The sequence below is a fragment of the Ictidomys tridecemlineatus genome, chromosome 2 (assembly GCF_052094955.1).
Source record: "Ictidomys tridecemlineatus isolate mIctTri1 chromosome 2, mIctTri1.hap1, whole genome shotgun sequence".
NCBI lineage: Eukaryota > Metazoa > Chordata > Mammalia > Rodentia > Sciuridae > Ictidomys > Ictidomys tridecemlineatus.
In genome coordinates this window covers 116,951,622-116,979,593 of record NC_135478.1, presented here as the reverse complement: position 1 = coordinate 116,979,593, position 27,972 = coordinate 116,951,622, and the positions used below count along the sequence as shown (strand labels likewise).

The 27,972-nt window shown below is 61.9% G+C and overlaps 1 protein-coding gene and 2 long non-coding RNA genes across 6 annotated transcripts in view; 2 read left to right on the top strand and 1 right to left on the bottom strand.

Moving 5' to 3' along the window:
- The window catches only part of Kiaa1671 (KIAA1671 ortholog), a 123,842-nt gene that overhangs the window by 36,093 nt on the left and 59,777 nt on the right, over positions 1 to 27,972 (bottom strand). The gene's annotated exons all lie outside the window — the stretch shown is intronic.
- Positions 2,004 to 6,584, top strand: LOC144375311 (uncharacterized). Its single transcript, XR_013434990.1, has 2 exons — positions 2,004 to 4,078; positions 6,247 to 6,584. It is a non-coding gene; the product is annotated as an uncharacterized LOC144375311 (long non-coding RNA).
- Positions 7,323 to 16,139, top strand: LOC144375312 (uncharacterized). The gene is made up of 2 exons (XR_013434991.1): positions 7,323 to 9,315; positions 15,696 to 16,139. It is a non-coding gene; the product is annotated as an uncharacterized LOC144375312 (long non-coding RNA).

Sequence of the window (27,972 nt, the reverse complement as noted above, 5' to 3'; positions counted from 1 at the left end):
TGTGGGACCTGCTCCCGCTACGGTCACCGTGCCCTGTACCCGTCACAGTGGCCCTCGATCCCTGTGGGTCCTGTCTCTGGGGTTCGGCCAACCTCAGCTGGAACATCTAGACAAATAGCTGCTCTGTCCCGGACACCGGGGGACTTTTCTCTTGTTGCTGTTCCTGGGTGACAGAGGGTGACTACTGCTCACACAGCAGTGACACGGCACAGGGGTTAAAGTCACCTAGAGGTGAGGAACGCGGAGGGCGGGACTGGACAGCCAGGCCTGGCGGCCCACCTGGGGATTCGTGACCCCAGGGACCCCACTTCCTGCTCTGACTCCACCCTGGGCCTCGGGGTGCTGCATTGTTCCTGGTTCTGGAAGATTCTGGGGGCCTCTGGGGGAGCCGCCCGGTCTCCAGGCCCCTCTCTTCCTGCTTTTGTTTTCCTTCCCCCCTTTATTCCCTGGTCACGGGGTGGGGGCAGGCCGTCAGCAGATGGCTTCAAGGCTGACCCTGGAAGCCCCGCCAGGCGCCCGCTGCAGGCCTGGGGAGCGCCCTTGCGGGGGTGGACCTGAGCCCTGAGCCCGGGGCACAGGGTGGAGGGCTCAGGCCATCCCGCCATCTCCAGCCACAGGTACCGCAGTGGCACGTCCCTAGCCATCAACCGTCCCTCCCATAAGACAAATATTATCTAAAGGCTCTCAGGAAAGGGGCGACTGCTGATTTCCAGCTCACTGGAGATCTTGGAAGGAATGAGAGGTTTGGTTGTCACAGGAGCTGACTTTGAAGGCACGTGTGCCCCAGGCTAAGTGCAGCCACCACACCCACCGCCTCAGTGCAAAGCCTCCCCGTTTCACAGAGGAGGAAAGTGGGGCACAGAGAAGGCAGGAGCCCGCCCTGGGTAACACAGCAGGGAAGGGGGAGAACGGGACTCAACCCCACGCAGGAGGACCGGGGCCTGGACCACTTCTCTGCAGCAGGCAAGTGCTCCTGTCCTGACTCTGCCCTCGCCCTGCTCCGGCGGGACACCTGGCGGCCTAGGGCAAGGAGGCCTGGTAAGTGCGCACCTACTGTGTGCCAGCAGCATGCTGACCGCTAGGACAGCCTCACAGCCAGGCCCAGCGGAGGACTGAGGCTTAGGGACCTGAGCCAGGGCGTGGCCAGGCTGATGCAGTGGGACACCAACTGCCAAACGGGATGGGCCAAGCCAGGCTGACTCAGAAGGAGCCATGCTGTGGGGAGGGGGGGGGCGCTGACCCACAGGGGACGGCCAGGGCCACCTGCTGCCACTCACTCACTCAGCCTGTTCCCCAGGGCAGTGATGCCGGGACTTGGGTCAAAGACCAGGTCAGGTGGCACCCTAGGACGGGGCAGGGGCGGTCAGCACCTGAGCCTGCGTGTCAGCCGTCCCCGGCCCTTGACACAGTGCCACAGGGAACAAGACTGACACTGACGGAGAGGCGGAGACACAGAGGCCCAGAGATGAAGCAGAGAGAACCAGAGACATAGAGAGAAAGACAGAGACAGAAGGAGCGAGAGTCCTCTCCCTGAGCTGGGCCACCTGGGCTGGGGGCTCTGGCTCCTAAATGGAAGCCCCACTAATCTGTCGAGGGCCACAAGGAGCACAGAGCTGTGAGAGGAGGGGTCCTGCCCCAGAGACACGTGTCATAGGTGCTCAGCTTCTGACTGGAGTCTGTACCTTCCTACTCTGGTTGCTGTGTGACTCGAAGTGAGTCACTGCACCTCTCTGGCCAACAGAGGGGATGCTGAATCTCTGCACCCTCCAGGGCACCTGTGAGCTCTCAGCAACCCCAGGGGCTGCTCAGGGCTCCTTCTGTCAGTACTGCCTCCCTTCAGGATCCAGGGTGCCCATGGGAAGGAGGTGCCCAAAGGGGATGGCTAGGTCCTCGCCTGTCCTCAGATGCTCCTGCAAACCGAGCCGACACAGACTGGGACAGAAGTCTCCGGGCGAAGGTGCCCAGCCTTCTCACTAGGTTCAGGCCTGGGTGTGCTGTGGGTGTCTCTGGGGTTCTGGAGAGAGTTAGAGAGACCATTTGCCAAGAGCTGGGTGGGGATCAGAACCCGGGTGTGGCCCAGTCCCTGCCACTCACTCACTCACTGTGCATCCCCACAGGTGTCTTTCCCTCTCTGGGCCGGGTTCCAGTTCACCAGATCATCATTAGGGTCGTTAAGATTGCTGTGCACCAACTCCCAGAGGCTGCAGGCTGCTTGGTAATCACCGGCCACTGCTCCAATAGCTGCCCACGCCCTGCCTGAGGGATGGCGGAACCCCCTGACCTGGCCTGTGGCCTCGGGCTGGGCCCCCTCACTCCACCTGCCACCGGGGCCCCCTCAGGCCCTCTCGTCTCACTTTTGCTCCATGACAAGATGGCCAAAGCCCCACCTCGACGTGCATGTGACACGGACACTTGGTCATCCAGGGAGGGTGAGAGGGGATGAAGCAGATGCCAACTAATCCTCCCTAAAAATAGGGACAAGGAGCATTTGTGTCAGGGCTGGAGTGTCTGCACGCCAGCTCCGGGGTGGCCAGGGCCCTGACAACCTGAAACTGTCTGAATGTCCTGACAACTTGGGGTGTGAGGGATCCCACCGCTGGGCAGTCACCCCGTGAACCTCCTTCCCGGACACAGCAACAGGAAGGCTCACCGGGCGGGAGTGGCTCTGATTGACAGCTGTTCTGGAAGCAGCAACTTCCCGGCCTGATGCTGGGATCCCTCCCTGGGAGGCCTGGAGGGAGGAGCTTCGGCGGCTGCTTTAATATTTTAAAAAACAGAATAAGCTTACTATATCCGGCGGCTCCGAATCCGTCTGCCTTTTCCTTAGGGATGAAAATCTCTGTTGGCTGCGAGCAGAGAAGCGCCGGAAAGACTCCCGACTGCGGGAGGCGAGTTGTCGGAAGGAGGAGGTGCGCTTGAAGGGGGTCCTGCTGGCGGGCTCGCGGTCATGGCCCACAGTGGTGGTCACTAAGTTGAGGGCCTCCTGGAAGGACCTCCTCATGGAGCCCATCCACTGGGCCATGTGGCTCTGGGCCACTGTGAGTTTGTCTCCCAGGTAATCCATGGGGCCGGCTGGGGAGGACGGCTGAGCCCCGGTGTCCTCTCCCCCTCTGGCTCTCTGGTCGCTGGAGAACTTCCTGGCTGGCCCCACAGAAGAGCCTGCAGCTCCCGGCAGCCAGACTAAAGCTGGACGCAGCGCCGGCTGCAGAGGCAGCGGCTGGAGGGTCGGGCTGGGGAGTCGCTGTCCAGTCCACTTTCCAGTTCTGAGCGCACACCCAGCAGAGATCCAGGGCGTGACAGTCCCCCAGAGTCGGGGAGGAGGGGTGCGGGCGCTCTGCTCCTCACTTTCCTGCAGGTAGGTGGCCCCTCAGAAGCAAGCCCTGGAGGGTCCCAGAGGGCGGGCTGCCCCCTGCCGCTGCCCCAGCCCCGCCACACGCCGCTGCTGGGCTCGGCTCACCTGACGTGGGCAGGTCTCCCTCTTCTGGCTGGAGATCCCAAACCTGTGGGCCAGCGGGTCGCTAGCTCATTTCCGGAGGCAGCCACCAGGGCCCCCGGGTCCCCTGGCTGAGCAGCCCTGGATGACATCAGCCCCCGCCTCGGCTTAGCGAGGGGCTTCTGGGCCCAGGAATGCAGGAGGGGCCTCGCGGAGGCGGCCGCCCAGGGAGCTGGCAACCGCCCCCATTTCTTTTTTCCCCTAAGTCCCAACTCGCTGGCTGTCCCCAGAGGCCAACGGTGACTTCACGTGCTTGACAGCCTACCCGCCCTGTGCCCTCACCGCAGGCGCACACGGAAATGCGGCGGCACGGGTGTGCATGTGTGTGCACGTGTGCGCGCGTGTGTGGGCATGTGTGCGAGATCCGCCGCCGGGAGGCTGCGCCTGCCGGGAACAGCGTCCGCCCCCCGGGCCCGGCAGCGCCTCCGAGGCCCTGGGCTGTCTCCCTCCCCGGCGCGCGGGTCAGTTTCTCCAGCCGTCCTCCCTCTCCCGCCGGGTGGGTCCTCCCCCGGCCCCTCAGCTCGGCGCTCTCCAGCCTGCCCAGCTGGCTCCGCCCTCCCCGCCCAGGTGGCCACGCCCAGCCAGGTAAACCACTCCTGAGGTTCCCCCTCGGAAGGGCCTGGCGCGGGCTGCACTCGGGCACCCACCGCAGGGTTGCCATGGCAACCCAGGGGCACCGCATCTGCCCCGTCCTAGGGAGGCTGGGCGAAGGGAGCAAAGGGAGTGATTCACGGCTTAAGAGGGGTCACGTGGGCTCTCCGGGGTTTAACCCGTGTGGAGCTGGAGCTGCAGCAACGGGAGGGGGCGGGGAGGGAGGAGAAGGCAGCCGGCTGTAAAGGCTGGGGGTGGGGTGCAATTCCGGGACTGCGGGGAAGGGGGCAGCAGCAGCCAGATTCTGGATGGTCAGGTTCACCTGTTGAGTTTTCTTGCCCCCAGCCCTGCCCAGCACCACCCCTCAGAGAGGTAGATTCACTTGTTCAAGATCACACAGCAAGGCTCCCACCAGGGCGCACTGGAGCTGCAGCCTCCCCATGTGGCACCTAGCCCACAGCTGGGCTCCCTGCACAGTCACGGGTCAAACACCAAGTCCAAGGCTGAAGTGCAGGTCAGCCTGGCTGCTGCCGTGTTCTTTCCACCACCACCTCACCTCAGCTCTGAACAAACATTGGCTCTCCAGAGGCGGGTCAAAGGGCCCAGCTGGGCAGCTCGCCACAGAGGTCCAGGATCTGGTGGCCAACAGAACGCCTCACCCTGTGGATTCTGGGTCCCAGGCCTGCTCATACTCTCATTCTTAATCCTCTCCTTCATGAGCGCCTGCGCGGGCCTCCTCTGGCCCAGGCACTGCACAGGGACACCAAGGATGGTGCATCCCGTCTGGCACAGCGTGGCCCAGGACCAGGCTGGTGGGGGGTGTTTACTGACCGGGTGACCCCCACCACCAGGACAGTCAGTCCCAGCAGTTAACTCATGGTGTGTCCATTTGACAGAGGAGGAGACCGAGGCCCAGAGAGGAGAAGCCATCCACCAAGGCCCAAGGCCACGCAAGGGGACATGCAGCCTCTAGGACAACCCCCGTGTTCCTCGCCCCCTGTATTCATGCTCTGCTGGGGTCCCCGCCCAAGGAACCCCGGGGACTCTGTGATGATGTTTCAGTCCTACGCCTGGTCGTCCATGGCACCCAGCTCCCAGCTCCCCGGGCTCTGGGGTGGTGCTGGGGCAGCCAGTGGCCGCCATGTTGTGAGGCTGCTCAAGCAGCTCCACCTTGTGGAAACACCTGTGTGCAGAGGCTTGGAGGCCCTGGCCCTCTGCCTGCAGCACAGCCAGCCACCTGAGGGGGCACGGTGGAGCAGGTCTGCAGCCCCCACAGCATCCTGATGGCAACCTCCTAAGAATCCCGGAGGCTGACCGCCCAACCCGAAGGCCCCGGCTTCCAGTGTAATGCACGTGGCGCTGATGCCCAGGACTGTGCCTGCCCCTGAGGAAACCCACGGTTGAAGGGGGTGAAAAGGGGCGGGTTATAAGGGAAGGCGAGGGCCTGTCCTGCATGTTAGGAAGCAGCAGGCTCAGGGCAGACACCACGCCACAGGCCCCCGCTCCATCTTCCCAGGCAGCCTCCCCGTTCCAGGGCTTCTGGCCTCCACACTCGGCCCATTTCCCTGTCACAGAGGGTCCACCAGCTGGCGGTCACTTCACAGCCTCCCTCCCCAGGCAGCTGGGGACTTCTAGGATGGGACAGACAGCCGCAACGCACACACACTAGGGCCTCAGGAAAGCCACACCAGAAATACAGGGAGAGTCGGAGGGGACAGAGCTTTCTGAAAGTCCCTGAGGTGGGAAGTCTGGGTACCATCACCGCCTTCAGGAGGGAAAAGGGTAAAACAGTAGATCAGACATATTTAAAATGATCCTGCCCAAGCGGCTGCGGTGGCACACGCCTGTTGTCCCAGGGCCTCAGGAGGCTGAGGCGGGAGGATCACAAGTTCAAGGCCAGCCTCAGCAACTTAGCAAGGCCCTATCTCTAAACAAAAAATAAGAAGGGCTGGTGTTACCGCTGTGGGCCGGTGAATTAGGATATTCTTTGGTTACTGACTTTTTGGTGCCCCCTAATTTTATGCCCCCAGTGAGAGCCTCCCCCAGGCCCACCATGACCAGCTGGATCCGTCAAGCACCAGATGAAGGGTTTGGACACCCGTCACTAGTTCTTATGAGCTGTGTGACCTGGAATAAGTCACCTAACCTTTCTGACTTTCCAGAGATGAAATCATGGAGCTTATCGCTATCGAGGACGGAGTCAGAACCTCCCAGACTCAGACCCTTTTCTAGAAGACACCAGCTTCCTGCTCTGTGAGTGTTGGTTCAATAACACGTTGAGCTGGATGTGGTGGCACACGCCTGTCATCTCAACGGCTGGGGAGGCCGAGGCAGGAGGATCGCAAGTTCAGAACCAGCCTCACCAACTTAGCAGGGCCCTGTCTCTGAATAAAATATTTAAAAAGGGCTGGGACGGGGCTCAGTGGTTAAGAGCCCCTGGGTTCAACCTCTGGTACCAAAATAAGTAAATAAATAAAATAATGCATTGATCTTGCTGACAGTGACGGCCACGACCAGCGAACGGCCCGAAAGAACAAAACCCAGGTGCCTCGTTTGGAGGATGTTTGAACGCCTTGAGGCAGAGCCAGCTCCTGTGCAGCACTCACTCAGTGTGTGGCCTGCTTTGTCCCCTCCCCATCTATGGCCCTAGCTCCCCCTCTGCATTCTCCTGAGAGCCCCCACCCCGATGGCTGAATGGGAATCTCTAGCTCAGTCGAGAACCTGACCCGAGACAGGCCCCCATCACTTCAGCTGCCCACTGTGCGCCAGGGTCCCTGCATCCTGGGTGCACCCCTGTATCACACCATCTGCTCCTCCCAACAGGGCCACTGGCTTGCTCTCTGATCAGGGCTCCCACTTGCAGACGGGAACACTGGGGCACAGAGAGGTCAAGTGACCAGCCCAAGGCCACAGAGCTATTAAAGGAGGGAGTCTGTCACTTCCAGCCTTGCGTCTGTGACAGCCCCGAAGATGTCCTGGCCTCTGCCTGGTCTGTCTGCATGTGGACAAGTGTCTGGGACAGCAGAGACCGGCCTCCCTGCCTCCCCCCGGCTTCCTTTAAGAACAGCGTGGTCTGAGCCGACTATAAAAAGCGTTGCTCCCCGAAAACTGGGGCAGCCCAGGCTGCTCCCCCAGAGGGCTTTTTTCTGTAAGCTCCTCTGTTCTCTCCAGGAAACTCTTGGGACGTTGCTGGGCATCAAAAAGGAAAGCGAACCATCCCTTTCTTATATAATTAATCCCCAAAGCAGCACAGGTGCTGCCAGGTCCTGGAAGGAGAGGGGACCTTCTCCACCAGGGTCGGCGGGCGGCGGAGGCCACCGAGGGCAGAGGGGTCGGCAGGTCGCTCCTTCCGTCCACAAACATCCTCTGAACGGGGACTTTGTGCAAAGTCTGCGCTGACCCTGGGGGACCTACCGTCCCCAAAGATCTCAGGGTATCGCTCTAATCTCGACTGTTAAAGGAGAAGGGGGTCCCGCCAGACCACCTCCGACCCAACGTGGTGCAGGACCAACCGCTTGGGGCTCCCTCCAAGGCTGGCACCCTGGGTCCGAGTGTGCTTCTCTCCACAGAGCCGTGTGAAGGCCCGGGCAAGGGGACGATGTCGGTCTGCCCCCGCACGCTGTGACAACACAGGGGGTCCCGTGCGTGAGAGCCCTCGATGCTGCCCACTGCAGGGTTCAGAGGTCCCAGGACCAGGGCACCCGGCGGGGCTGGACCCGGGCCGCCCCTCGGCTAGCCAGGGAGACCGCCCTGTGCAGGGCTGTGCCAGGCCCCAGGGACCTTGGGGACAGGTGCTTCACGCCCACCTGCCTCCAGCTCAGGTCCACCCTGGGCATCCGGGTGAGCTGCCCCCTGGTCACACCCGGCCGTCCCTCATTCAGAGGCCCTCCTGCCTCCACCTGGACTCCTGCCTCCTTTCCCTGCACTGTGGGGCCATCTCTGGACTCCCTCGCTGCCCGTGTCACCCTCACAAGTCGCTTCGCAGCTGGGCCGTGACTCGGTTTGCCCAGCCGTCTCCGAGGACAGCAGCTGCCCACTGCGGGGAGCCGGGGGAGGGCTGCGGCTTGGACCCAGGCTCAGAGCATCCCTCTCCCGAGGCTGTTTCCACGGCAACAGGAAAAGCCTCCTGGTGGGGGCGCCTGATCTCAGTCGACCCCGAGTTATTTATAAACCAGGCCCAGATGTCTCCTCGGTCCCTCGGTCCCTCGTGTCACGTTCTTCCTCAAACAGTCATCGGAATGACCCGACGTGTCTTTAAGTGACCTTGGGAGGAGCAAAGACGGTCAGCTAGCCAGGAGATCTTTCCAGAAATAGCCCTGTCCACACGGGAGCGACCGCTGTGTCCCGGGGCTGGCAAGGCCTGGGGGTCGTCCCAGCCCGGTCTGACCAGTAGAGCTCCCGACCTCCTGGGAGGTGACCCATCTTGCCTGAGGCCAGGGCTTCAGGGGTGACACCCCCGGGTCCCCGCTGCCTGCCAGGTGGCCGTCTGGGAGCTCACAGCACGTTCCTCCAGAGCAGCGCAACCTCCACGTCTTCGCATCAGTGAGGGTTGGAAAGCAGGACGTGCTGGCCAGCAGCACCCCGCGACTCCAAGGGTCCCATGAGGGGCAGAGACGAGAACCAGCGGGTCGCCTTTCATGCCCAGCCCTCCCCTGTGGACCTCCGCGAGCATTTCGTTGAGAACCTACTATGCACCGTTGATGGGGACCTACTGGGCACCGCGCACCGTGGCTGCTGCTGGGAGGCCACAAGCCCAATCCCCACCCTGGCGCTTTCCCTCTGGAGGACGGAACCATTGCCAAGTGGTCACTCCCCAGGGCCTACTGTGCGCCCTGCGACCTCCGTGACAGGACACTGCAGTGCTGAGGACTGACTGTGGCCCTGAGTCTCATCTTGGAGACTCAGCCTCCCATGCCACAGGGGCCTCGAAAGGCCTTTGCGCCCGAGGGCTCAAGGGCACACGGATGCCGCTGCAGAAGGCGCCTGCGGCTTCCCCCACCCCCTGCTCTCACCCTGGCCACCCACCATGTGGCGAGAGGGCCCTCACCAGAGGCTAAAGCCTTGACCTTGGACTTCCCAGCTGCCAGAGCAGGGCAGAATGGACTTCGCTCTTTATAAACCACCGGCCTCGGCCCCCAGCTACAGCAGCACCACAGATGACACAGCCCGGAAGGTCGTGGTGCGGCACAGAGGGACACCGAGGCTGACTGAAGAAGGCACGAGGCTGTCAGGTAGCAGGGGTGGGGTGGCGGGGGGGGGGCTCCATAAAACTGACCAGCTGCCCGCTGTGTCAGTGGGATAGCCAGGGGCAGAGGTGTGGTCAGGAGAGGAAAGGCCTCGGCTTACCAGGCAGAGAGCACAGGAAAGGCCACCCAGACCCCAGGGGGCACACCTCGACTTGCCCACCCCCAGTTTCCACGCTGCCCGCCCCGGGAGCGGCTGGTGGGACAGCATCAGATTGCTGCAGAGAGCTCCCGGCTTGAGGACACAGATTTTGAAAGACAAAGCTGTAAAGAGGAATGGGCCTGCCCAGGCTGAATCAGCCCCCATCCAAATGCTGCTGCATTGAGGTTCTGTCTCCTCAGCATGGACGGTGCTCCAGGCCCCAGGGTACCTCCTGTCATCCTCAAAACCACAGTTTAGGACAGGGCTCCCAGCACCAAATGCCTGCATTCCAGTTCCTTGGTGTGTGACCCTGAGTAAGTCCCCCACTTCCCCCAGTTCAGCGCTAGGCCGGCCATGGGCTTGCTAGGGTACAACCTCTCTAAACTTGTCTGCACCTCAGGGCCTTTGCACATGCTGCTGCCTCTGCTTCAAACACTCCTCCCAGAGCTCCACTTGCCTTTCCAGCCAGGCATCCGCCCAGTCTCTGCCGCATCCCTCTGCTTTTTTTTCTTTTCATGCATCTACCAGGAAGGAAAGACTCATCTTTATTTATAGCACCCCGTCTCTCACTGGGACACATACTCCCGGAGGGCACAGACGGTGTTCTTATTCGCTGCCGGTGGCTGGTGCCTCAGATGGTGTCTGACACAGATCAATACTTGCCGAGTAGCTCAAGGAATGAACGTGTGAATGGACCAATAGAGAGTGAGCGGGGGATGAGCCAAGGCCACGCAACACCGCGATGCCGACACCCGCTGGGGGCTGATGGGGAGCCTGCGGCCCGCAGCCCAGGGACACTCAGGGAGCACCGGGTGCTGCCGCCCTCGGCCAGCAGGGACTCCGCAGCGGGCGTCTCCTCGGGACCCCTCCCTGCGGAAAGCGCATCTGGAGCCCAGTCCTGGGGGGTCCACAGCCCGCGTCCCGCCTCTCCCGGTTGCCATGGCGACGGACATGCCCAGCGCATCCCTGCGGGGCTCTCACTTCTCACACAGGAATTTCTAAAGGAGCGTTCAGGCCCCTTCCTCTGGGGACATTCTTACAGAAAACGTCCTCACTCGGCTCCGAGAGGAAAACTCGCGACGCCAGGTCCCCACACCCGACCCCCGACTCCTGTGTGGAAAGCAGGGTTTTATTTTTAGTTTTTTAAGCGGGGCCTCTGTTCTCAGGGTGGGAACCAGACGATCGTCCTCCACCATCAACGAGCAGCGCCTCTGCCTGGAGCAGAGCGGCCGGCAGCTTGCCTGACCGCCACTGGTCCTGAGTCATGAGTGCCTGCGGTGGGCAGTGCCCTGGGCTGGATTCTGGGGACACAGCAGCCGGGATCACTGTCCCCAAGGAGCCTTCAGTCCAATGCAGCAGGCACCCATGAGGGGGGCATTGGTGGCAAGGAGCAGAAGAGGGCAACATGGCAGAGGAGAAAGGGCAGGTCCACCTTCCACTGGCTGTGTGTCCCTGGGCAAGTCACTGCCCCTCTCTGAGCCTATGATAGAAAGACGATGATGATGACAACGCTGCCTGAAGGTGCTGATGGACGCATGGAAAGCTCCTGGTAGACGGCAAGAGCCTGTGCAGCAGAGGAAGCTGGTCGCGGGCTGTCCCTGCCATCAGGGCCTGGACAGCTGTCTGGCGTGAGGTTCCCTGAAGGAACTGGGGTCCCGGAGGGCCCAGGGGGTCTGAGACATCGGGGTGCAGCTTTCCACATGAACGTGCAGGAAGACACTGAGGAAGGGGCTGAGCTGAGCTCTGAGCAGCTTGGTCTCCCAGCCCGCGGGGTGTCGAGTGGGGCGGCCCCGGCCAGGGCACCCAGACCAGCCAGGTGGGAGGCCAGGCCTCGGGGACTGCGGGCAGAGCAGGAGCAGGGGCCTGGAGGCAAACCTGGAGGCCAGACAGCGGGTGGGGGGAGCTGCTCACAGCCACCAGGTCGCCCTGTGCAGTGAACTCTGGTGGCAGGTGTGGCACTGGAGCAGCCGTCCCCAGCCCAGGACCTGGCGGTGACTGAGAGCAGCCCAGCTGCTTGGCTTCCAGCCTCCCGGCCCACACAGGCTGCCTGGCACCCTGTCACTAGCCTGTACCACTCTCCTCTCCAGCCTCAAACGGCCCAGCAAGCCCACGGCCTTGCTTCTCCTACAGAGAGCACACAGTAGGGCGCAGAGCCATCTGTCTGCAAGGGGCTGTCACCGCGGCATTGCTCACACTATGCTCAGAACTGGAAAGGGCCATGTCCACCCAGAGGGGACAGCTTCAACTGACGGCAGTGGAGGAGGACCCTACGGTGCCCACATGGAAAAGACGTCATCACGAGAAAGAGCAAAGCCAGGACCAGGACGCGATCACCGCCACACACGGAAATCAGACGACACTAAAACAGCACGTGGAGGCGGGCACGGTGGCCCACGCCTGTCACCGCAGCGGCTCGGGAGGCTGAGGCAGGAGGATCGCGAGTTTAAATCCAGCCTTAGCCACTCCTACAGAGGCCAGGACAGCACAGGAAGCACTTGCTAAGCACCTGCTGCATGCTTGGCCCTGGGGAAGATGAACCAAGAGCAGCCCCTCCCCCCATGAACTTTATCCACTCACTCCCCTGTTCCACTCCACGGGCGTTTATTGAGCACCTACTGTGTTAAGAAATGGAGGATCAGAAATGAATGTGGTGTGGGCCCTAGCCCTCATTCTTTCTTTCATTCTGTTCTATAAGTAATTATTGAGCACCTGCTATGTGCCCAGCCCTGTGCCAAGCGCTGTCAATACAGAAGTGAAGCGAGACACGGCTGCTCCCAGGGAAGAGGCCATCGTGTGGTCCAGGCCTTCACGGATGGACGCCTGGGTGCCAGGCACTGGGTTACGTGACATGGATACGAGATGGCTGCACAGTCATAACTCAGACCTTCATTCGGCACAATGAGCATTTATGGAGTGCCTGCTGGATGCCATGGACACAGATGTGCAGAGGAGAGAATGGCGGCCAGCCTTCCTTCCTTCCCCAGGGATCGGTTCAGTTCACCAAACACACATGAGGCGCCTACTGTATGCCAGGCCTGGGGAGGCAGATGAATAAGCCCTAGACCTGGCCCTGCTGGAATTCACAGAAGAACCCACGGGAGACACAGCCGGACGCACACACCACGGGAGGAGCCAGGACCTGCGGGACCCGAGGGCCTTCCAAGTCCAGAGGCTCCCGAGAGGGGTGTGACCGTCACCAGCCGCCAACACGCTGCTCTCAGGCCAGGTGCCGGTCAGGAAAACACCAGGCTCCGAAGGCCCCAGTCCTGGCCACGAGGCATCGAGTGGCGTCCCCCGAAGCCCGACACTGTTCCCGGGGTGGGGCCCCCCGTGTGCCAGGTCTCCATTGCGCAAATCCTCTGCTTCCCGCCCATCAAGAGGTGGGATCCAGGTCCCCTCCTTCTGTGACCCACAGAGGGCAGCAGGAGTGACCTGCGTGACTTGGGAGGTGGCACCTGCCTTCTCTGTGCTACCCTGGCCCTGGTGGCCCTGGGCACTGTGTCACCCCTGCTCAGCACAGGCCCCGGGTGTGTGAAGCAGCTTCCAGAGGAGCTGGCTCTCGACTCTGGGGCTCCCAGCCAGGTGCCAGCGGGGCCACGGTCCCCACCGGGTCCTGTGGGAGCTCCTGTCCCACAGCCCAGGGGAGCGGGCTCAGTGATGGGCACACGCTGGGCCCTGGAGGGGCTTGGCAGGACGGCGGGCACCTGGCCACGGGCCTCACCTCCGCAAGTCCCGGCTCCGTGGCCTGCAGAGCCCAGGGGACCTGAGACGCCGCCACCAGGAAGGGACGTGACCCGAGCCCTGTGGCCACAGCAACACCGGGACCCCAGGCCTGCAGCCCTCCCACCCCCCTGACTGGACAGGCCAGCGCTGAGGCGGCCGCTCTGCCTGGGGAGCCTGGGAGGCCCTGCAGGACCCGGGGCTGACGTGGGCTGACGTGCCGGGTCACCGCTTTGTTCCCAAGATGGGACTCGGGTCACCCCTCTGGGAGCAACGGACCCCAGGACAAAGGCCGCTTTCACCAGACCTGCTGTCCCGGCCAGCTCGGCGTCCTGGGCAGAGCTGGGAGGAGGTGGCCCCCAGCAGGGCCCCGGGAAGGCGGCCAGATGGACCGGGTGGGGCCCAGGCCAGCCGGGGTCTGGGCAGCACTGAGGTCTGGCAGCTGCCCTGTGCTCTCCTCCTCTGGGCCTTTGCCAATCTGGGCCTTCGACAGGGTGGACAGGATGCAGGCTCTGAGGAAGTGTTTGGTAAGTTGGAGAGAATGCAAAAGGTTAAAAAAAAAAAGCATCCCCAGGATTCAGGTCAAATTATAAACATAAACCAACCCATGCCATCTCTGAAGCTGGAAGTAGCTGTGATCACACAGCTGCTCCACTGTCCACCAGCTGTGTGATCTTCTGCAAGTGACTTAACCTCTCTGAGCCTCGTTTTCCTTATCTGTGAAACACAGGTGATACCAGGGTCTTCTTTCCAAGAATACTGTGAGGATGAAACACAGCAGCAGGACTTGTTTGGCCCACTGTTTGGCTGTTATGGGCAGAGCTGTGTTCCTCCAAAATTCTTCTTTTTCTGTTGCTGTGGTTATTGCTTTTTGTTTGGTTTTGCTCTTTGGTGCTGGGCATTGAGTCCAAGGATATTCTATCCTGAGCTAAGTCCCCAGCCCTTTTTAAATTTCATTTTGAGACAGTGTCTCACGAGTTGCTGAGGCTGGCCTTGAATCTGCAATCCTCCTGCCTCAGTCTCCCCAATTGCTGGGATTATAGGTGTGTACCTCTGTGTCCAGCCTTCCAGAATCCTGACGTTGGAGCCCTACTGCCCACATCTCAGGATGGGAGAGAGCATATTTGGGGCAGGGCTCTTAAATAGGTGATGAAAGTGGGTCTATTAGGGTGGGCACTGATCCAGTCCAGCTGGTGTCTTAATAAGAAGAGGAAATGTGGGCACAGAGAGCAGAGGCCTCCCCACAGAGGAGAGACCGCCTGAGGACACGGGGAAGGGCGGCTGTCGGCCAGCCACGGAGATGGCCTCAGGAGGCATGGGGCCTGCGACACTGTGATCTTGACTTCTGGCCTCCAGAACGGTGAGACCCGAGTTTCCTTTGCTTAAGTCATCCAGTCGGGGCTCCTTTGTTACAGCGTCCTGAGTTAACTGATACGTCAATCAGCACAAGGGAAGGGAGAACCAGACTCTCCTGCTGCGGTATCGCTGCACTGAGAACTGCAAACTAAGACGTCAACACAAGCATGCGTCCCGTTTTATTAACATAAATGTTGATAAAAATGTTGATGATATAACAGTCACAGAGCACATCTGCAGTCGTCCCTTTTTACCCTGGAATTCGACACACGACGTCAGGTTTCCCGTAACCTGAACAGAGTTTTGTTTCCTTAGTTTTTTGCTTTGCTCGTTTGGTAACTGTCCCTGTCTGCGGGGCACAGAGACACCCCACGGTGTGGACACACGTGCACTGGGCCAGGGTATCGGGCACGTCCACTGCCTCTGACGTGGATCCTTTCTCCAGAATCCCTGCTACGGATTATTTTGAAATAGTCAGCGACTTGGCCAGCGTAGTCACCCGCAGTGCTACAGGACACTGGGACCGTACCTGCTGCCCCCGACCTGCACCTGCTGACCACCCCCATCCTCTGGCCCCGGCCAGCGCTCTCCGGCTCATAAACTGTGTGGACTCAGGCCAGGCCAGCTTCCTCAGCCACCTTCTCAGCACCACACTCACGACATCTGAGCTTCTGCCACCCACAGGCCAGCCCCATCTTAGAGCCCAGCCCAGGGAGGCGCCTTGTCCTATCAGGCACAGCAAGCCCCGAGCCTGGTGTGACAGGCTCTCAGGACAAGTGTCCGCCCAGCAGGGGCAGTGACTGGCCCAGGGTCACACGGATAGGACCAGCCCCCAGTGTCCCTGCTCCCAATTCAGTGACACTCTCCCGCTAGCTTTGGTCACCTCCCTTCTCCTCACAGTATCCACTGAGCTTGAAAGCCCCCTGTCGGGCCCCATCCAGCTGTGGGAAGCCCCGCTCTGGGCAGGTGACAGAGCAGGGGCAGAGGGGCAGGCGCAGGGAGTCTCCCTCCTCCACACACAGGTGGCCCCCGCAGGGGACCAAGACCCTGGGACTGAGCCAACAGCTCCCCGGGGCATAGACCCGGGACTCCAGGACCCCAGGATGGGCAGGCGCTTGCGTCACTAGGTAAAATGGCACTCTGTCTGCAGGGGACCAACACACAGCTCGGGATGGCCTCTCACACCTGCCTGCTACATCGGATCCTGGGGTGATGATGAGGGACAGCGTCTCCCGGGCTCAGGCACAACCATCCCCAGGACCGCCCCTGTCCTGCTGATGGACGTTACCAGGCCCCGGGAGCCCTGCCCCGGAATCCCGGTCCCCACGCCGCTTCGGACGATCAGCCTGTCTAGAGGCCTCACCTGAGAAATGGGTCCCCACCCGGGCTGCTGGAGGGTCACTGCAGGAGAGCCACAGCCCAGGGGAAAGGCCCCGCCCACCAGGGCCATTTGTGAGCGCAGGGCGCCCTCTGGTGCCCGCACCTGGGAACCATCCTGCCTGCTGGCGGAGCCGGCCCCAAACCCACCCATTTGGGCTCAGAGGTAACAGCCTTAGGAAGGCCGTAAAAAACAACAGCTCCCATTTATTAAGCACCTACTGTGTGCAGGTGTCCTATCTTCTGGTCTCCACAACAAGAGGATACCAGGATTCCTGCTTGAGAAAGCGATCGCTCATTTCCAGGTGAGAAAACAGGTTCAGAGACATGAAGGCTCTTGCTCAAGGTCACTTGGATTTGAACCCAAGTTTGTCTGAGCCCAGTTCTGTCCAGTCCTCTCTATTGGACACCTGGACCTGCATGACTGTCCACAGGAAAAAGAGCTAAGGAAAATCTAGTTCAGCTTCACCACACACACACACACACACACACACACATACACACACAGGCCCAGAGGGGGCAAGCAATTGCTCAGGACACACAGCAATTGCACCTCGCACTCCTGGCTCCCAGCGGTACTGAGCCCACATCCCCTCCAAAGCCCCCACCTTGTGTTCATCCTTCCTTTCGGCTGTCTCAGGATCGGTGTGTCCCTTCTAACCACTGAAGCACAGAACCACTGAGAGCCACGGCTGTGTGGGTCAGCAGGGGCTGTGACCTGGAAGACGCCCCCCCGTCCCTGCTTCCTTCCTTCTCTCCACTGGACACCCCACCCCCCAGCGTGCTACGCAACCTCCTGAACCCACCTGCCCAGCCCCCAGAATCCCAGTCCCCAAGGTCGTCACCGTCTTGTTCCCTGAAGAGTCCCAAACACAGCACAGGGCCCGGACGGTGGAAAACTGAACTGAAGGTCCATTAGGTGTCTAGCACCAGTGCTGACATTTATGCAGCACTTACTGTATGCCCTGCTCTGTCTGCACCACCTCCTGGGGTCCCCTGGATGCCCCCTGGGACACTGCCCGTGTTGTGGCCACTCCACAGATGACAAAACTGAGCTTTGGAGAGGCGGAGAGATCTGCTCAGGCCCCGGGGTCAGAGGCCGGGAGGCCGTCCCCGCAGGACCTGCTCTGCACTCAGCTGGGCCCCGCGGCGCCTCCTGACACACGCAGTCCCTGGCCGACCTCAGCCCGGTCAGCAGCCCCCAGTGGCCAGCTCTTCCGTGTCGGCCACCGACGATGACCAGCCAAACCAGGTGCTCGGCATAAGCCAAAGCCACTGGGGGCTGCAGCTGGGGCTGGAAGGTGACAGTCACCGAGGGCTGGGTGCGCATGGCGCCAGGCGCCCGTGGCAGCCCTGTCACTTGGGCCCCAAAGCAGCCTGGACCTGCCCCACGGAAGAGGCTCCTCAGCCCAGGGCCTCACCCACGCACTGAGGGTGGCCTTCCTCCACCAGGCGTCCCTGTGGGTCCCCACGGCTCCCTGGAGCGTGCTCTGCACCCCCCGCCAGCCCTGCTGTGGGTGACACGGGGCACAGGAAGCCAGCGAGAGGGGCCTCACAGGCCTGGGGCCGGAGGGGAGCAGCCTGGGAAGGCTCCGGCGGGAGGGGGGTCTCTGCCATCATCTAGCGCCCCCCACAGACATCTGGATTTGAAGGGTCCCCTCAGTCCCCCCAAGGACCCCGCTGTCCCAACACTCAGCCCGACTTCCAGACAGGGAACCCGAGGCTCAGCGCACTGGCGGGACCTGCCAGAGGCCACAGCGGCACAGAAAGGCAGGGCCCAGAGCGGCCTCCTCCTGAATCCCCCGTGGGGCACGACACACAGAAGAAGCCTCCCTGTGGCCGGCCAGTCGCCTCGTCCCACGTCCTCAGTTTCCCCATTGAGAACCCGAAAGATCAGGCCCCACGAGAGAGTTAAAAGTGACAGAGGGAGAGAGACAGGCTCTGACACTTCCTAGCTGGGCAGCCCTGGAGGACCGACCTAACCTCTCTGGGCCTGAGTTCCCCTAACTGCAAAATGGGGGTAGCAGTGAGCCCTGCCCACAGGGTTCTAGTGAGCATGTCATGAGGCACCCATAAAGCGCATGTGGCACCCGGCCAGGACTTTGTGAGCGCCCGGTAGGAACGGCAGGTGACGGTGGCCGTGATCGTTGTTAGTGATCACTGTGACCATCGCTGTAACTGACAGCCACGGCCACCAGCTTGACACCGAGGCGCAGCAGGACCCGGGCTGGTTATCTCGTGAGCAGGAGAGGGAGAAACTCTAACCGGCGCAGGGGCCCTCGGCCACCGTTACCAGGGACTGAAACACAAGCTCGGCCTCCCTCCCCCACCGTCCAGCTGGCGCAGGCGACGGCCAGGGCGGGCTCCCCCCAGGACAGTCTGCAGCCGCCAAAAGGGGGCCTCTGGCGTCCCACGACGGCTTCAGGGAGCCCCGGCAGCCCCCACCTCAGGAGCTGGCCGGGCAATGACCCAGTCGGGTGTAAGGCTGGCGCGGGGCTGGCCTGGGCACCCGGTCAATGCCTGGGAGCAAACTAGGTGTCCAGCTACTGGGGACTGGTACAGAAATCAGTACGGACAGCGAGCGGGAACAGTGACCAGCCAGTGCGCCTCGTGCTTTCTGTATCCAGTGACGCAGGCAACGGGCCTGCCGTTGGGGACACGCACGCGGGTTCCTTCACACGCAGCGGCAGTGACAAGGTCCTGCTGTGGAACAAGCCTAAAGTGACAAACCTGACGTGGGTCCTGGCTCGGATCCTGGGGCGGTCAAAGGACATCACTGGGAATGCTGTGAGAGGGATGGCACGGTCTCCACCTTGGGGGCTCGGGGCACGGGGCCAGGGTCCCCCTGGGTGCTGCTGGGGAGGGCTGGGGGGAGCCCTGTGCCTTGGAGAAGGCTGGCCTCCACGCACTGGCCACCAGCGGTACCTGCCACCCCCAGGTGACAATCCCAGGCCCTCCAGGTGACGCGTGCCCCAGAGGGAGCCCGGCAGGAAGCCTGGAGTTGATGAGGAGCAACGCTCCCGGGACCCTCCTGTGTCTGTGGGCAGAGCAGGGCCCAGAGGGAAGCGGGGGCTCCGGCGGTGAGGGAACGGGCCCAGCTGGATTTCGGGAGCTCCGCACGCCCACACCGCCACCGGGAGGCCTGTTCCTCTGCTGGACTGAGGGTGGCGTGGGGTGCGCACTCTGCGCCTGCAGTTTGTTCCGCTCACTTACTGGGCGCCAGGGATGGAACCCAGGGCCACTTAACCACAGAGCCCCACCCCAGCCCTTTTTATTTAGAGACAGGGCCTCCCTGAGTGGCTGAGGCTGGCTTCAACTCGCCATCCTCCTGCCTCAGCCTCCCGAGCCATGGGGTGGCAGGCGTGGGCCACCGCGCCCCCCATTGCTGGACAGAGACTGCCATGGGGGAGGGGAGGACGCTGTAGGAGGGCAGTGAGGGGCGGCCCACGCCGCGGGGATGGTGGGTGGCACATGTTGCGCCACAGGAAGCTGTGGGGACAGGGAGCTGCCACCCCCACGGCTCTGGGCTTGGGTCTGAGGCTGGAAGCTGCTCTGAATCCGAGGGAGGCTTCCTGGAAGGGGGGGGGCTGTCCCCTGCAGAAGCAGCTGGTCCAGGGGGCGGCGGTGGCCCCAGGGCTGATCCGGACCCCAGTCCCCTGGCACCTGTGTGGGGCTGACCTCAGTGACTGCCCGGGGGGAGGGGCAGGGAAATTGCAGGTGACCAGGAGCCAGCAGTGAGCCCAGCCTGGGAGGCTCCCGGACACCCCAGCACCTGGCCGCCCCTAGGAAGCAGGAGACCCAGGGGGACTCTCTCCCTGGTCATAGTAGGAAAGGCCTCAAACCGCCTCCCCGGCCAGACGGAGAGCGAGGCCCAGGGAGAAAGAGGCCGGCCCGAGGTCCCCGACAGGAGCTGGTCACCGGCGGGGCTGTGCTGCGCCCCTTCCTGGAGTGGCCGCGGCTCGCCCCCTGCCCTCAGCGGCCTCGCCCCGCCGCCCTCGCAGGTGCTGTGCCCTCGGCGGCTCACCTTCCCTGGGCCCCGGCCTCACGGGTCTCAGCCTCCCAGAGCCTCTCTGCACCCCGCCCCATGAGGCGCACCCCCTACGGCCCCGACACAAAGTCTGTCCCAATTCCTTGTGCAAAATCCAGTCCCCCAGACGGCACGTGCCACCAGGGCAGGGTGTCCGGTGGTGAGCACCGCCTGAGCGCTGACCGCTGCTGACCGCTGCTGACCGAGCCCGAGCGAGGCCCTGGAGGGAGCTACTTGTCCCCAGGCCTCGGTCCCTAAGCGCTGGGCCTGGAGCACTGGGCCTGCAGGCCACAGACCTGACGTACCAGTTATCGTGGGTCATCTATTCCCTTCTTTGTGTTCTTTGGGATCTTCCAGTTTTCTGCCACACCCTGATGTCATTTTTGTGATTAATTAAAGAAACGAACTGATAAATAAGAGGAGGTTCAGGATGTGGACCAGGAGGGCCCCCAAGGGGGCTCGGGAGGGCGGGGAGGTGCTGGGGGTTGGCACTTGGGGGACAATATTTCCTAAAGCTGTATTTTTAGGAGCTCTGGAAAATTCCCTGGGTGAGAAGGCATCTGAAGTATTTGCAAACATTCAGAAGAGGGAAAAATAATACTTCCTGAGACTTTCCTTACTGGGCATTCTTGGACCATGGCAAACGTTCTGGAAAACTCTGAGACCAACATGTGACCACTCCCCTATAAATCCTTCTGCTCACAGAGCCCCTTGGAGTGACACAGAACCCCCTGCCAACTATCCCCACCCCTTAGTTTTACTGATGAGAAAACAGAAACCCAGAGAGGGCAAGCAATGTGCCCAGGGACACACAGCAGATGAGCCTCTGAATCAAAACAAGATTAAAAAAAAAAAAAAAACACTATAAACCCAAGCACTTCCATGCGAGTTCCCCAACTTTGGCAATTCACCAAAAAAGTTTTCAGATTTTTTTTCTCTGTTACATAGAAGAGAGACGGCAACGTGGGGGGAGTCCAACTTTTTTACTTTTGCTGAGTAAGTTCAAGGAAAGGAAAACAAAATCTATTATTTTCATGTCATGAAAGATGGGACATGTTCCCGCACCCACAAAGCCAGGAGGGATTCGGTTTCGGAATAAAGGCGAGTCCTTCAGATCAAAGAATCGGGGCTTTCTTACCGACTCACCGCCACGGCCCTTGTTTTCCCGGGAGTAGGAGAGCCCCCTTGTGCCCCGGGGCCTCTGTGCTCCTCTACAGACCCCCTCTGCCTCCCAGACCCCTGCCTCTTCCCCAGCCTTCCCTCCCCTGCTCTCAGAGCAGAGAGACCCGCTGCCCACACAGCGGGAAGCCAGGCAGGAGGGAGGTGAGGAAGATCCCCCGGTCAGAGAGCACACTCACCCAGAGGCAGCGCAGCAGCTTCAGCAAGCCGGGGCAGTAGTAATACTCCATCGCGGGGCCCAGGGCCGTGCCTGCGGCAGGAGCACCCTCAGGAGTGTCTCTGGAGGGGCAGCCCTGGCCACTGCCTGTCACACTGGAGTCAAGTTCAAGGCGGCATGAATCATTCAGAAGCCAGCTACAGCCCGGGGCCAGCCAGGCCTGCGAAGGGCCATGGGCAGCGGCTGGGGCAGAGAGCCCTGGCGCGGAGCCTGGAGCTCGGGCTGATGGTGCTGGGCGGGCCCAGGGTGGCTCCTCCCAACCAGATGCCTGGAAGTGTGGCCTCCAGAGCTCTGGGGACAGGAGGGACCTCCAGCTCTGTGGCAGGGGGAGCACAGGTGAGGCGGCAGCCCGGCTATGTGTGTGTGTGTGTGTGTGTGTGTGTGTGTGTGTGTGCGCGCGCACGCGCGCACGTGAGTGCAAGGGAAGGCCTGAGTGTGTGTGCCTCCTCCTACCCAGGCCACATGTGGCGGGGACACTCCTGGTGAGGAAGGACACAGCCCAGGTCCACACAGGCCTCTTGACCTGGGTTGCCGTCCCTGCCCCTGCTGAGCCTCTGGGTGGCCCTGGAAGCAGGGCCTGGTCACCTCTGTTTTGCATAGAGGAGAAGGAGCTCAGAGAGGGCTGAGAGCCTAGCCACCGTCACACAGCGAGCTGGTAACAGCCACCGTGAAGCCTGGTCCCCAAGCCCAAGCCTTGGTTCCGTCCACTCCTGGGCCTGCCCAGCACCAGGCGGGGTGCCAAGGGACAGCAGGTTAGCTTCCTGTCGCCGGCCACTGTGCCAAGTGGGGGACATCAGTTTTCGGAGCTTAAACATGCAGATGACGATCCACCCAGGCCACCTTCCCCAGAAGAGCTGTCTCGGCTCCCCCTGCGTCAGAGGGGACAGTCCCTAGGGTCCCACAGGAGTCAATCGAGTGGAAGGACCCAGCACCTCTATCAAGTTCTCAGTCACATCTCAAGGACGAGGGCCATGTGACCCCTCCAGTGCTGAGACAGCACAGGGCAGGAGGGCAGCCTAGGGGACCAGCTAGGGACGGCCAGGCGGGTTCAAGTCCAGGCCGGATGGCCCAGGCCTCCACAGCAGCCCGCCATGAGGAGGCCGTGACCCGAGGCCAGCGCAGAAGGGTGCTCAGGAGACGTGCAAGTGTCCCTGGCGGCCAGGAGCCCTGCTTCTGAGAAGGAAGAGCGGGGCAGGGGGGACAGTGAGGCGGGGGACGCGCAGCGAGACACAGAGCAGGCGCCCAGCACCCGGCCGTCAGGACCGCGGACTCCAGGCCCCATGGCCACTCACGGCTCAACGACCGTCACGGTGGGTCCCACTGATGCAGAGCTGGGTCGGGCACAGAAGGCCAGGCGCTGCTCCGGGGCGGGCAGGGGAAGGGCCAGCGCCACCCCCACACTGAGGGGCGGTACCTGCCCAGAGGCCTGGGCCCCCGACTCCGCCGATCAGCCGCAGAGCTGGGGTCCCCACTGCCTAACGGCACTGGGGTCAGGGGACCGCGCCCTGCTCACCCAGGGCCCGCAGAGGAGTGGGGACAGCCCGCCGCCCACCATCCCAACACCAAGGGCCCGGTCAGTGCAGGCCTCCACTGCCCCCGCCATGGTGGCCCAGTCCAGGGGAGGCCGGGTCCCAGTCTGTCTCCCATGGGCCTGGGGAGGAGCAGGAAGGAGGGAAACGGCAGAGAAGATGCTGGAAACAAGGCCCAGGCCTGAGGGAGGCAGAGGGAGACAGGGGTGGGCAGGGACAGGAGGAGCAGGGGAGAGGGGAGGGCCAGGGCGTGACAGGGACAGTGGGGGACAAGGGACGGTGGGGGACCAGGGCGACAGGGACAGTGGGGACCAGGGACAGTGGGGACCAGGGACGGTGGGGGGCCAGGGTGTGACAGGGAAAGTGGGGGACCAGGGACAGTGGGGACCAGGGACGGTGGGGGGCTAGGGCATGACAGGGACAGTGGGGACCGCAGAGACAGGAGAGAGGGGGGCCGAGGGGGCCAAGATGGAGAGCGACACCAACTGGGAAGGAAGGAGCCCCAAGAAGGTCCCAGGAACGGGGGACAGATGGCGGAGAAGCAGCCAGGGACAGGGAACTGGCAGAGCTGGGAGGACGTGGGACAGACGGGAGGGGGCGGACGTGCAAGGGGAGGGCTGGCCTGGCAGTCCTGGGGGGGGACACCGCCAGCCAAGACGGGGCCAGGCGTCTGCAGCCCAGGGCTGAGTCCCCGGCACAGCCCCAGAGCAGCTGCCCCGCCTGGCCCCCAACCCAGGTGGCCTGGCCCCAGCCCCAGGGGTCGAGGACAGTGGGGGACACTGGGCACAGTAGTGCCCCCCCGGCCAGCGCCTTCTCCACCACAGGGGCCACCACAGCGCGGGACAAGGCACCCCACGCCTGACACCCTCCCTGGGCCCATCTCTCCTGGGGGGACCCAGACTGGTCCCTGTCACCCTGAGCCCACCCTGGGAGCCAAACACGTGTCCGCCTGGAATTGGCAAACATGACCCTCTTGGAAATGGGCCTCTGCAGAGCCCCCTCCCTGCTCCTCCCGCGGCCCCTCGAGCGCGTCCCCCGGAGCCTGGCTCCACCTTCTGGGCCACTCCTGGCCGCAGTAGGGCCTCGCTTCCCTCATCCAGTCATGCAGTAGGTGCGCAGGGAGCCCCGCCAGCCCCTGGTGCCTAGGCATGAGCTGAGACTCCTGGTGACATTGGCCTTCACAAGGGAACCACCCCACGCAGCTCCCTGGGGGCCTTGTGCCTCTGGGGCAGGCGGCTGCTTAGTCTCCTCTGAGTCGCGGTCACCTCCAGAGCAGGGCACTGCTGGTGCATCAGGAAATCCCTGGCCTGGGCCAGCCTGGCCCTGAGGGCAGCTTCTGAAGCCTGGTCCGCAGGGAGAGGACCTCAAGGCCATTTGTGAGCCCCAGGTGCCCAGGGCGCTCTGAGGGGCTGCCACTTGGGAAGCAGGGTCAGGGCTTCCGAGGCCACCTGCTTTATGTTTTACTTAGAGACAGGGCCTCACTGAGTTGCCTAGCGCCTCACCATTGCTGAGGCTGGCTTTGAACTCGAGATCCTCCTGCCTCAGCCTCCGGAGCCGCTGGGATGACAGGCGTGGGCCCCTGCCTCCAGCTGGATATTTCTAAAATTGAGCATGTTGGTCATTTCGCGACTCTGTGAAAAGTGAACACTACAAACCACTGACTTGCACGATTTTAAATGGGCCAACTGCATAGTATGTCAATTACTTCTCAACGAAGAGGCTATTTTTTAAAAGGGAACCGCGGAACACGTGAACGAAACAACAGTCATGAGGCACATGGATATGAGAAACTTCCAAGAGGCACCAGCGTGGCTGTGGCCTGGGAAATCCCAAACTCCAGGGTTGGAGCCTCAAAGCACAGGTTCTCTTCAGGTTCAAATCTCGGCTGCACCACCTGAGCTGTGTGACAGCAGGCAAGTGACTTTACCTCTCTGGGCCTCTCCTTTGCTGTGTGGGAATGGGAAAGAAAGAAGCTGCTGCCTCGTAGAGCCACCGTGAGGGCTGAGCTAGCACAGTGCCTGGCCCATCCACAGGGGCCCATGAACAGTGGCCTTAGTGAGGGGATTTGGGCTGAGAGCTAAGGGTCACTGGTCATCTTTTGGGGGTGTCATGGACTGAATGTATCCCCCAAAAGAATTCATGTTGAAATTTGAGCCCCCATTGGGACAATGCAGGGTTTGGTGTAGGAGGCGACATCTTTAGGAGGTGATTAGTTATGAGGGCCAGAATCAGGCCCCCACAAGAGAGGCCCCGGGCCCTTTCTGACCTTGTCTGCAGCTGAGCCCCTTCACTGTCCCCAACCCTGCTGCACCTGATCCTGGACACCCAGGGTCCAAGACAGAAAAGGGTACAGTTATGTTGCCCCTAAGCGACCCGGTGTGTGGCCTTGGTCACAGTAGCCAGAAGAGTCGAGGACAGGGATTGTTAAAATATTGGAAAAACAGTCAATTCTGAATCGACCTGAAGCCTTTGACATGCACAATGTAAAAGTGATGGGCGGGCTGGGGCTGGGGCTGGGGCTGGGGCTGGGGCTGGGGCTGGGGCTGGGGCTGGGCTGGGTGGTGGGGCGCTCGCCTAGCCTGTGTGAGGCGCTGGGCTGGATTCTCAGCGCGAATAGAAATAAATGAGTAAAATAAAGGCCCATCAATGCCTACAAAAATTCCTTTTTAAAAAGTGATTCATTCACTCCACAAATCAGCGATGAACGCCTACTCTGTGCTGGGCGAAGTGCCCCGTGTCCCTGCCTCTCAGGAGCCTCCACTCTGATGGGTGGGGGAGGCAGACACCAGGTGATGGAGAGACCGATGGGACTGGGCTCTTCTCTGGGCACCAAGCTGAGGGCTGGCATCTGGGCGGAGATGCCCAGAGAGGACACTTCCCTCAGTGGCTTCAGCCAACAGCCCCGGGAGCCAGGCCAGAGGCAAATGGAGAGGCCCCAGGTGGTCCAGCTCCATATGGTGCCCTGCAGAGTTCATGACTCTAACACCTGGTGGCTGTGACACCCTGGCTTTGCAGGTGGCTCCTTCTAACCCACAGGAAGGATTCCTCCTTCACTGACACGTTGCTAGTGAATAGTCCCCCCCCCACACTCTGCCAATCAAAGCCCCAGAGCACAGGTTCCAGGCTGCGTCACCACCTCCCTGGAAGCGCAGTGCCCAGACAGCCCGGGCAGAGGGGCTCCTGAAGCAGAAAGCCAGAGACCACATCCCAGGTGACATCGCAGAACAGAAAACGGGCCCTAGGTTAGAACTGTGGATACACTGACACCCTCTTCAGGTAACGGCAGTGCACCAATATCGGCACACGCCGCACTACCCATCCCTCCCAGGATGTGAGACGGGGCGGTGGGGGAGACTGAGTGGGGAACTCTATAAATTCTTCTGTAAATGTAAGCTGTTCTGGAAAAGTAAGATCTATTTGGAAACTGCGCCTGCCCCAGACACTCTCACTTCCTTTCTGGGAGAGCAAGGTGTGGAAGGGCTCTGCAAGCCGACTTCACAGGCCCAGGGTCTGGTACCCACTAACTGAGGAGGAAAGCCGGGCCTTGAGAAGCCAGGGTGATAGTCAGAAAGGGAGATATATATATTTTTTTTAAAACATAGATTTGGTTGATTTTAAAATATATTTTGATTTGGAGGATCATGACTAAGTCCTTCCCAAACATCTTTCAGGGTGTGTGTGTGTGTGATGCCTCCAACCAGGACCCCACCTTCCTTGACCGTGCTCCTGGCCGACCCCACACCAATGGACTTTGACACCATCTCCCTCTGGGCCTAGATGTCCCCGAGCCCTTTCTCACACAGGGACCCCGTAGGCACGGTCTATTGATTGGAGTTGGCCCATGTCCTGCTTTGCTGAGCAGGTAGCAGGTGGGTCCCTGCGGGGAGATCTGTCCAGCCCCTGGGGTTCCTAGTCACGGGGAAGCAGTCTGTGGCCTGCAACTCTTGGATTCCTGGAGGGGTGAGGCCGGCAAGATGGCCAATTCCCATCCAGGCCCAGAGGCTGAGCCTGTCGGGCTCGCCAGGGCCACTCCAGCAGCTTCCTCTCCCCGTGCCTGCAGCCAGGCGGCCTTCAGAGTCCCCCTCCCGGGCGCAGCGGGTGGCCGTGCCTGGCCTCGGCTCTCCAGTGCGCCCACCCCCACAGAGCCACGCCCAACGGCCGCGCCAATCCGAGCGCAGCTCACCAGAGCCCGCCCCGTCTCCCTCCCACCCTCCCGCCCGGTGAGCGCCAGGCTCCCCGACCGCAGCGATAGGAGACTCCAACAGGTGGAGCTGATCTGGAAGCCGGGTCTGGCACCGCCTGGCCCTCAGTCACTTCCCCACACAAGGCTGCCACGGCGGGTTACGAGGTACGATCCCATGGATGAGGGGCACGGGAGGCCGCTGCAGCCCCTCCAAAGTCCCCACCGAGCCAACTCTGCAAAGCACGGCAGCGGCTGTGTCTCCCCTGCGGAAAGCGCTGGGTGGAACCTCAGTGGATGCGTCTCTGCGACAACCGCGCTGAGCCTCTTGACTGCTAAGGAGCGGCGCGAGGTCAGTCAAGGATGAGCCCCAGCAGGCAGCGTTTCCTTCCGGGGCTGTGTGACAGCAGGGCACACTATCTTCATCTCGTGCTCGAAATCTCCTGGAAGATTCCATGTGCACCAGGAGGGGGCACTCAGGGACCTCACGGCATCTGCTCCATCTCTCAGCACCCCCTCCCTCCCACTCTTCATCAGCCCCACGGTCTGCTCAGGTTTCCGGAAAGAGTGCCTGGCAGCCCACGCTGGGCCTGTGATGTCACCTCGCCGGGCCTCCTTTTCTTCACCTCTGAAGGCGGGGATTAAACGGGTTCACACTCTCCGGCTCCCTCCCTCTCCAGCGGAGGGGACGCCCGTGCCCGCAAGCCCGAGCAGCTCCACGAGGGGGCGCGCGTGCGCCTGGATGTCCCTGGTGCCAACAGGGAGGTGTCCAAGCCTCAGTGCCCGGGAGCTCTGGGATGCAGGATGCGTCCTTTCACCCAGGGACCCTACTCCCAAGAGAGCACCTTCCCTTCCTCAGCTGCCAGGGATGAGACCACAGGCCAAAATTCAATCCGGGTGTCACCTACCCCGCTCTGA